Raw genomic sequence first — 11,137 nt, forward strand, 5'->3', positions numbered from 1 at the left:
AGTGTCCCTGTAAATGTCCCTATATTTTCAGTATTGATCAACTGCACAATAAAATTCATATTTTTACATGTAAGATGCAATTATGTTCTTATTGTCTAAGCCTTATAAGTTAAGATTTATAGTAAAAGAGTATTTAAAACTCAAAAAAGTGCTTCATAATAAAATGCGCTAAAGTAGACATAAAGGAATTTGCAGGTTAATACAGATATATAAAAGTGTGAAACTTTGAATACAAAACTCATGGAAACATTTTAGTTTAATTTTCCGTTTATTTGCATTAAACACTACATACTTCTATGAGTTTATTGTCGAGTTATTTTTTAGGCTGAATTACGCCATTTTCATGTTGGTTTCCTTTCTGTAAGATAAAATTATATAGGTACGTTAGAAATACATTATGGCAAGATACAACAAAGCATAAAAAAAATGAAATCCACAAAGTGAAACTTTGCAAGCTAAACAAACTGTATATAGACATTTTAAAGAAAATTCCATATGATGAGAAATGTGTGTCTTTTTTTCTATAATTATTCTAAGCTATAATTTTTCTTTTTACTTACCCTTTGGGGGAGATCTATCAACTGCTGATACTTTATGACAGTTAAAAAAACAAACAAACTCCAAACATCTCACAATCACTGAAATCGTCCTTTATGCTTTTATCAAGTGTAGAGCAGGGATTTCCAAATAGTCATAAATATCCCAAAATAATCTCTATGATTTCAGGCAGTAGAGATTGCCTTAAAACCAGTGAAATTAGTGATTTCCACAATTCATTTCAATGGGCACAGAAAGACAATAGAAGTGCATAGCCATTTGAAATTATTTATTACTATTGAAAATATTATGTCAATAAGTAAATATGTTTATTAAAAAGATTAAATACTGTTGTAGATGAACAAGACTCAGCCATTGTCAGCCAGGGCACCCTGGCTGACAATGGAACAGTTCCTTAAAAGTATTGTATTTCTTTGCCGCTAATGCCATTGTTTTAAATGGGACTGAAAGCTCAGCCAATCACAAGCACCAGCATGTAAATATAGCTTTTCCCACTCATTCTATGGCCAAAGCATTTCAATTGTCATTATGTGCTCATTCAAAATGCACTGCCTATTCAAATGAATGGGAAAAATGTTGATTTTGCTTAGCAGAATAAAATCCCCAAATTTCTACATTTAAAATAAGTTGATTTTTAGTAGATTGGAGTAGATTGGAGAGTTTGGGGGATGAATTAAAGATTTATTTATGGCGATTTTGGGTGATTTTAACTTCTGAACAAAATCACCCATTGATAGATAAATATGTTGCTTCTTCTGATGGGAGTTGCTGGACACATGGATTTGCCAAATGTGAACATGTGATATCTTTTAGCAGGACAACATATTCTAATGAGTTTCAAGAGGTGGAGAATGTGCACTTGGAATGTGTTCTAGGTTAGTGGGTGCTCACTGAGCGATTTTAGCACCACAAAATGACTTTATTTTTACTCATCCTCAAAAGGATGTCAAAATATTTGCAGTTTATGTGCTGTTCCCGAGTTCCATGTATATTATGTGATTATGCAAAATATATTTAATTTTTTTGGAAAAGGCCAGTAGCTAATTATGAAGTGTCCAGACTAATATTTATATTCAACAGTGCATTTATCTCACAGGGGTTTGAATTGCAAATTCTTTCCTAAGGGGTTTTTCTCAGTTCTTATTTTTCACTTCTGAAAGGTGCCCTTATTGTGATGAGGGATTTATTAAAATTGTCAAGTGATACCGGTCAGGGATAAATATATATATATATATATATATATATATATATATATATATACTGCAGATATGAAAATAATGTTACATTAAAATGCAGAAATATATTACATTTCATTTCTAAACTACTGCATTCTTACAAGTTCAGAAGGTTTCCTTATAAATTATTATCATATTTATTGCAGCTGGGAGAATGCAGAATTTTTAAATCTCTCAGTTTATAAAGAGCGCGTAAAGCACTCTGTGATGAGGTCTGCTCAAATATAAAGTATTTCAATGGGGAAGCTTTTTTATTAAGTAATTAGGACAATTTTTCAAAACATGTTGTAAAACCAACTCAACTGATTAAAGTGTTGAAGTGAGAGGTACTCAGTTTTACTCAAAGAAATAAATCAGTTAAATTTGGAGCAATTAGGTCATGCACTGTCAATGTTTAGTGAAAAGTATCCATGTGACACCACCCAAAAAATTCTCTATTTACATGGGTTGTTGCATCCCCTTGATTCGGCAGTTCTCCCAAAAACCCCACAGGTCATCCACTGCAGGCAGCACATAACTGGTAGTAAGACAGCACACGAATGGGTGTTCCTGGAGTGAGGCACTGACAACTCAACTGTCTATTTCAATCAGGCAAACAGCAGTAGGATTTTAGAATGCCATATTAAAAAGATGAGTTTTTTAAAAAAAGAAACTTATTTTATGATATTTTATTGGACTCCATCAAAAAGCAAATTTCAGATATTGGCAGAAGCCTTTTTTAAATTGTTGTGCATATCACCACCAGAATTTAAGTGATCCCAGTCCTAGCTCAATCACACCAAACAGCAGAATTAATTGACTGTTGTCTTTCAGTTTTCTTCATAGATTATAAATTCTGCAAAGTTACAAATACAGTATGCAATGGCATTGAACAGAATGGCAAAGCGAAAGCACTACTTAATGATTATACAGCCAGAACTTCGCAGCTAATTAAAGCCGATTATTTCCCTACAACACTTGATTCACGTAAAATTTCACGACTAAATCTGGCTGTATAAAAAAACACATTGAAAAGTATCTACTTTCTCATCCGATTGTTTTAAGTGAAACAGAGATAAGCCTGGCATGCAAATCCTTAATGGTTGATCTGCATGTACAAATACTGTAACTAAGGGCTCTACATTTTTAACCCATCTTTATATGAGGGTTTCACAGTTGAAAATTTTTTAAAAATCCAAAAGTAACAGTTGTACATGGTAGTGGTATATGGTAGCATGCTATACCGCCACATCTTCTACAGCTTTAATTATGGAGTGCACAGACTAATATCTTGTAGCTGAAGTAAAAAACATAGAAGTTCCAGTATTCTCAAAGTATTCTTAGAACCAGGGCCCTGGGGATCCTGTCCACTGTCCAAATACTCTTACCCACTGGTGCTCAACATATGGCCTGGGTACCCCTTAATCTGTCTTGTACCAGTTGTTGTGTTACTAGAGTGAAGAGGAAGGGTATGTTACAGTGAGGAGTAAGGGAAGAGTGAAGAAATGTTATCTTCGTAATCCCTTCCCCTTTTGTCTCCAGCTACATGCCCCAGCATGACTAGTTTTTTTTACCTGGGGCTCCATTGATTCTTAATTCAACTCTACTTAAAATGCAGAGCAAAACATTCAAACCAGTTAACCTACCATGATCTCAGTTTCTTCCCAGAATTGTTTCTCTGTGTACCAATTCCTGGGTGGGTTGGTTTTGGAGGTCGGCTTGCGTTACTTTCATGAGTGTGGTCTTCTAGATGTGGTGCCCCTGTAGGGTGACTTCCAGCGCCTTTTCCACCAGAAACATGTCGTTTGGGTCTAGATTTTTCATTCTGAATTATTAAATTACAACATTTGTTTAATCAACAATTTATATTCTGTTTTTAGAGTTGGTCACCTGGTATATTACATGCCAAAGAGGATTTTTGTAGCCCACAACCCATAAGAACCACAATTGATGGAACAGTTATTTATATACATATATATTAAACCTATCAAGGGAAAATGAAAACACATTTTATAAAAAGTCATAAAAAAACATTAGTATTAACACATTGATTGCTCTACATGTATTTAGCTGGATTAACGGTATTTGTGCACCGATTGGGGGGGCAGTGGTCTTATCTGATCATTGAGCATAAATATTTATGTTGTTCCATTGTACTTGACAGAGCCGTAACTAGGGTGGTGCGGGCGGTGCGGGCGGTGCGGCACCCCCCCCCCCCGTGTGAGTCGGGGGAAGGGGGGGTGCCGCGAGAGGGGGGAGGGGCTAGTGTGGTGGCTGGTCCATGAAAGGACTATGAAAAAGAACGCCGGCTCCCTGTCACTGCAGCATCACTGATGATGTCACCATGCTGTTAGTACAGAAGAGCCAACACTGCGGGGAGCTGAGAACAGACCTTAAGTAAGTGAGGGGGAGGGGGATCTGTCAGCTCCATTAGTTGTTCTCTCCCTAAGCACTGGTCTGTTATATCACTTGCTGTGTGTTAGCAGCTCTCTGCTTCCAGGACTGCCCCTCCCAGCATCCCCAGCTCCTCCTGACAGCCCTGTGTTCCACCAACACTCTCACCTCTGCTCCTGATAACTATGACTCCAGTGCCCCTCCCAACTCTCGGTACAGTACAGAGCCCCCATCATTAACTTTTCCTTGCCCTGCATATCAGTTCCCTCTGTTTCTATCCAGATATGTTTCCCTTCCTTCTGATCCCTGACACCTGTCAATTCTGACTCCTGGACCCACGAAATACAGCTGTAACCTCTGCACCCTCTCCATCACAGGAATGCTCTCTGTATAGTATGGCGGTCACAGGAATGCTCTCTGTATGGTATGGAGGTCACAGGAATGCTCTCTGTATGGTATGGAGGTCACAGGAATGCTCTCTGTATAGTATGGTGGTCATAGGAATGCTCTCTGTGTAGTATGGTGGTCATAGGAATGCTCTCTGTATGGTATGGTGGTCACAGGAATGCTCTCTGTATGGTATGGCGGTCACAGGAATGCTCTCTGTATAGAATGGAGGTCACAGGAATGCTCTCTGTATAGTATGGAGGTCCCAGGAATGCTCTCTGTATGGTATGGAGGTCACAGGAATGCTCTCTGTATGGTATGGAGGGCACAGGAATGCTCTCTGTATGGTATGGAGGGCACAGGAATGCTCTTCGTATAGTATGGCGGTCATATGAATGCTCTCCATATAGTATGGTGGTCACAGGAATGCTCTCTGTATAGTATGGAGGTCCCAGGAATGCTCTCTGTATAGTATGGAGGTCACAGGAATGCTCTCTGTATGGTATGGAGGTCACAGGAATGCTCTCTGTATGGTATGGAGGTCACAGGAATGCTCTCAGTATGGTATGGAGGTCACAGGAATGCTCTTCGTATAGTATGGCGGTCATATGAATGCTCTCCATATAGTATGGTGGTCACAGGAATGCTCTCTGTATAGTATGGAGGTCACAGGAATGCTCTCTGTATTGTATGGCGGACACTAGGAGGCTCTTTATATTGTATGTGTGTGTGTGTGTGTGTGTGTATATATATATATATATATATATATATATATATATTAATTTCGTGTGATGGTGATAAGGGGGCACAATGTGATAAAGATGGCTCCATGGCACGGTGTGATAAAGGAGAAACTGTGATGGAGGGCACAGTGGGATGAAGGGGCAGTGTGATACAGATGGTACCGTTACAATTATGTTTTAGTTTGTTTCAGTGAGTTTTATTTAAAAAAACAATTCATTTTTTATACAGCTAGCATGTGACAGCTGCATTTAAAGTACTTTGATTCTATGGAGGCTTATTACATAAAGATTCTTACAAAGCCAGACCGTGAAGAATGGGGAGGGAGGGGTTTCAGTGCGGTTTAGAACTTGTAAAGCGCCCCCACAGTAGGTTGACCACGCCCACTCGACTATTGACACTCCCACTTAGATGGGGGGCGCCCGTTTCCTGTCTCGCCCAGGGCACTAAAATGTCTAGTTACGGCACTGGTACTTGATAGTAAAAATATCTAAATATTTCACTTCTTTTTATTAACTATTTTGTGTTTTCATATTTTTTAAATTATTTTGGGTAGCTCTATAACTCACCTTTTCATCAACTGGTGGCTTGCCAGCAGTATCTGGGAGGGCAGTGTTGGCTGCTGGAACATTTGAATGAGGTGGAGGATTTACAGCCTTGGGTGGAACTGAACCCAACACTTTCTGAAAGTCTCTGTGGTGTCTTGGAGGTTGATTTGAGTTATCTGGAGGAGGTGGCCTGGTCCCGAAAGAAGAGTTATCATGTGGGGGCAGTCCTGCCACATTGGGGTGGTCAGCTGGCTGGATATCACTAACGGGTGGAGGATATGGGGGTGGAGGGCCACCTGAACCACCAGGACTGCCAGGACCAGGATTTCCTGTTTTAAACAATAGTTTTAGCCATCAATAAAGTACTGCACATTATAAAATATCCTGAATATTTGCAAAATAGTTTTGTTATTGAAATTATTTTTTTTCATAAAAGTATAATTACATGAAAGCACACAGGACTTACACACAAAGATTATTAGATAGACATGGAAGCATTTCTCTTAAAACTATAAACCTATTAAACTGTTTGCAAATTTGTTCACCACTGGCAGCAATACTGCATTTGTAATATGTCAATTATGAATTATGGCAACTAATATTATATATACATATATAAATATTCCTAATGAACAAAAATATTTTTTGGTTAAATATTAAACATGCCAATTTTGCAAAGATCTATTTTAAGCAGGGCAATTTTATATATATATATATATATATATATATATATATATATATATATATATATATATACACATTCTCATGTGCCTGTGTCAATTGCCAAATTAGCAAGTGGATAGATATTAAAAAAAGAAGAAGAAAAAGTAGCAACACAAAACAATAAGGGGTATAATTACTAAACTGCGGGTTTAAAAAAGTGGAGATGTTGCCTATAAGAACCAGTCAGATTCCAGCTTTTTTTTGTAGAATGTACTAAATAAATGAAAACTAGAATCTGATTGGTTGATATAGGCAACATCTCCACTTTATCAAACCCGCAGTTTAGTAAATATACCACTAAGACTTAAAACATTTTTGATGCCCCCTGCCAGTCAGAGGCCTGAGGAAATTTATCAAGTAGACCCCCCCCTCAGTAAGGTCCTGTATATCTCTATCTATCTATCTATCTATCTATCTATCTATCTATCTATCTATCTATCTATCTATCTATCTATCTATCTATCTATCTAAATCTATATGCACACACACAAACACACACACACCTATAGATCTATATATCTATCTATATAACATGATACTTACCAGGTATGCCTGTTGGAAGGGCTAGTGCCTGAACGACTAGGGCTAGAAAGATGAGGTACTTCATGTCTGTTTCAGATGCAGTTTCCAGGAGAGGAGAAGAGATGTTTGGAATGATGAGGGTATCACATGCTATATTTAAAGCCCTTCTTGAGACACACCCCTTGTGTACCACATTTTCTGATTTGTACGTACAGGTGAGTAGGAGGGAGAGGAGAGTGAATCTGCAAAAATCATTTTGGTTGAGACAACAAAGATAACTGGGAGAGGATCAAATGTGTATTGTCACTGTGTATATGCCATTGTTTTGGAACAAAAGCACAAATGACATATATCTTTTATACAGGGGATTGCATTGCAAATTCTTTCCTAAAGGGATTTCTCAGTCCTTATGTTTCACTTCTAAAAGGTGCATTATTGTAATGAGGGTTTTGTTAAAATTATCAGGTGATATCTAACTGACAGGGATAACAAATATTTCTATGATATGATATGATATGAAAATAATCTTACATTAAAATGCATAAATATATATTACTTTTAATTTCTAAACCACTGTCTTTCCCAGCTTCAGAACTCTCATAGTAAATTATTCCTCATTTTTATTACAGCTTAGAAATTGCTGAATTTTTAAAGCTCAGTTTATGATGAGCATGTAAAACACTCTGTGACAGGGCCTGCTCAAATGTAAAGCATTTCAATAGAGGTAGGGCATTTTTTTATTAAGCAATTCTTTAATTATATGTGGTGTGGCGTTCCTCTGACTCAGCAATACCCCCAAAGACTCCAGTGTTCATACACTGCTCTCCTACTAAGACATGAATCGTGGGAAAGTGGCATTGACACCTCAACTGTCTGTTTTAATCAGGTAAGCAGCAGTAGTCAAGATGATTGTAGTAAATTATCATCATCATCATCAATTTATATAGCGCCACTAATTCCGCAGCGCTGTACAGAGAACTCACCTAAATCAGTCCCTGCCCCATTGGAGCTTACAGTCTAAATTCCCTAACATACACACACACACACACAGACAGAGAAACAGAGAGACTAGGGTCAATTTTTTGATAGCGGCCAATTAACCTACTAGCATGTTATTTTGGATTGTGGGAGGATACCGGAGCACCCGGAGGAAACCCACACAAACACGTGGAGAACATACAAACTCCACACAGATAAGGCCATGGCCGGGAATCAAATTCATGACCACAGTGCTGTGAGGCAGAAGTGATAACCACTAAGCCACCATGCTGCCCATATTACAAGTATGAGTTTTAAAACAAAATAAAATGTATTTTATCATATTATATTGACCTCCACCCAAAAGTAAATTCTAGATATTGGTAGAAGTCTTAGGTAAGGAGAAAACATCAAACACATGGGTACACACCAAATGCTGGATTGGAGCCATCTGGAATGCTAGAGTGGCCGGGTTCTGGCATTGCCGCTTTAAATTTAGAAATCTGTATGTCGCTTTGTTGTATGACGTTCAAGTGAAGCTACGGCATGGTGTATGTAAGAAAAAGTGATTTGCCTGTTTTAAAGTAAGTCAGCATTTTATCCTTGTCGTGCTTCTTGTAATCGGCATTTGTTTGTGTATATAGTGGGTGTCGCTCAAAGTGCTGTCGGCAAAATGAATACCACCGGCATGTTTATGTGCCCAGCATAAACCAGAATACTGGCTGTTGTGCAATAAGGGAGAATTGAGGAGAACATATGGGCAGAGCAGGATTAAGCGGGAGCCAGAGGGGGCACGTTCCCAGCGGACCACGAGCAGCTCACTGAAGAAAATATTTATTTACAATTAAAAATATAAAAAAGCGGTTGCTCATCGGGCCAGGTCTACTGGTGGCTAGCTCTCACGTAGGTCTGCCTCCTGGAGGCTAGCTCCTTCTCAGAGACCAGCATCCTCGTTACCGGTGCTGCGTAGATCAGACCTCTTCATCCTGCTCTTCACCTTTTACTTTCCCGCTGCTGAACTGCGGAGAACAGCGCTGTGAGGAGCTTTCCAGGAGTCCACTATAATAAATAATTCACCTGGGTCCCTCTCAAGTCCTTCCCTTGCTGTCACCATCCGGGATTCTACTAGAGCACCAGGGGATCTGTTCTGGCTCCCCCCTTCCCCCACACACCCCTTGGATTAGATTTGTATTAGAAGTTCCAGCAAGGTGGGCAGCACGGTGGCTAAGTGGTTAGCACTTCTGCCTCCCAGCGCTGGGGTCATGAGTTCAATTCCCAATCATGGCCTTATCTGTGTGGAGTTTGTATGCTCTCCCCGTGTTTGCGTGGGTTTCTTCTGGGTGCTCCGGTTTCCTCCCACACTCCAAAAAACATACTAGTAGGTTAATTGGCTGCTATCAAAATTGGCCCTAGTCTCTCTCTCTCTGTCTGTGTGTGTGTGTGTTAGGGAATTTAGACTGTAAGCTTCAATGGGGGCAGGGACTGATGTGAATGGGTTCTCTGTACAGCGCTGTGGAATCAGTGGCGCTATATAAATAAATGATGATGAGGATGATGAAGAAGGTGGATTGGTATAAAGTTGATGATCTTGGTAAGTTGAGTCTGCACAGTGTATTGTGTATACCTTGTGTATTTTATGTGCAGTTTCTCTTTCTCCATGTAAGCCACTTATGTGAAACTACAAATCTAGAGCTCATACAGCTTTTAACTCATTTTTCGTACAGCAATTTTATTTATGTTTATATGTGTATGCTGTCCTTCCCTGCTATTTGTCATTGGATTTATATATTGTGTTACTTGTAATGAATAAAAAAATATTTTCAAATACTCCTACAATTGGTTTTGAATTGTGCCATTTTTCTATAAAAGATATTACTATTATTTTGTTTTATTTGAGGCTTAATGTGGATTTAATAACTAATAACATAGTACTGTTTGTTATTTTTTTTAAATGACGTCTAAAATGGAGTTAGATGCAAAATTCCTATGGTGACTGCAACATTTTCTAAACCACTTCGCCTGTATTAAGAAGTATTGGTATATTAATTAATTTAAAGCCTTTGTGAGGCCAAAAGATGTGAATTAATTGTGAATTTCAAATATGTGATTACGTGGGAAACTGGGTGCTAACATTCATTGGCGGGAGATGGAATTGATATGTAGAAAGCCATGGGGAATACTGCTATAATGTGGAGCAATGGGGATGGGTATTTCTGTAATGTGGAGTGGCGGCTGAGTGGTGTTGCTGTAATTTGGATGGTGAGTGGTTTAGCTGAAATATGAATAAGTATTGCTGTAATATGGGGGTGGTAAAACTTATTGCTGCATTGTGGAACGTTATGGTGTATCTCTATAATGAGTTGGCGGTATAGCAGATTACAGAGTGCATAGCTGTAGCATGGGGGAGGTTGACTGCTGTAATGTGGGGGGGGGTTGCCAATTGCTGTAGTGTGTGTTGGGAGGATATTAATGTAGTGTGTGCTGGATATTTATTGATGTAAAAGATTATTTGTAATAAAACAATTGTTATCAGTGCAATTAGAAGATCACATCTAACCCAGACCTGGCCTTGCTTCTAGTCCTCTCTGTTCACCATCAACTCAAAGAGGCCCGGAGTCTCCATCTCTGGCCAAAGACTTGATTGGAAAATCCAATAATGTAGCTGGTCACAGGGGTCACCCAAAGGTATGCTGATTCTGGTCTTGGTTAAAACACTTCCCACATTCAGGGCAGAGATAAAGACTCTGGGCCAGATTCATTAAGGAAAGTAAAGCAAAGGAATGAGTAAGTTTTCTCCTGGGCAAAACCATGTTACAATGCAAGGGGGGGCATATTAATTTATTATTTTGCACATAAGCTAAATACTTGCTGTTTTTTCAGGTAACACACAAATGCTTGATAGCTGTAATTTTACACTGAAATCTAAAATTGATCTAGGTCATGCCCTTCCCAAACTATAAATCTGTCCTCACATTTTAAATTTAGGTCTCCCTCCAATGCAACAGGGTTTTGACAAGGTGCAAAGTTACTAATGTTTTTTTGCTTTACTTTCGGGCTTTATCTGTCATATGG

At 38.7% G+C, this 11,137-nt stretch overlaps 1 long non-coding RNA gene across 1 annotated transcript; it reads right to left on the minus strand.

The window, feature by feature from the left end:
- Window positions 1–271: 271 nt before the first annotated feature.
- LOC142160232 (uncharacterized) lies at window positions 272–6,168 on the minus strand. Its single transcript, XR_012693107.1, has 3 exons — window positions 5,864–6,168; window positions 3,419–3,597; window positions 272–358 (listed from the first exon to the last, which is right to left on the minus strand). It is a non-coding gene; the product is annotated as an uncharacterized LOC142160232 (long non-coding RNA).
- Between the last annotated feature and the right edge of the window lie 4,969 nt (window positions 6,169–11,137).

This window comes from Mixophyes fleayi, chromosome 6 (assembly GCF_038048845.1).
Source record: "Mixophyes fleayi isolate aMixFle1 chromosome 6, aMixFle1.hap1, whole genome shotgun sequence".
NCBI lineage: Eukaryota > Metazoa > Chordata > Amphibia > Anura > Limnodynastidae > Mixophyes > Mixophyes fleayi.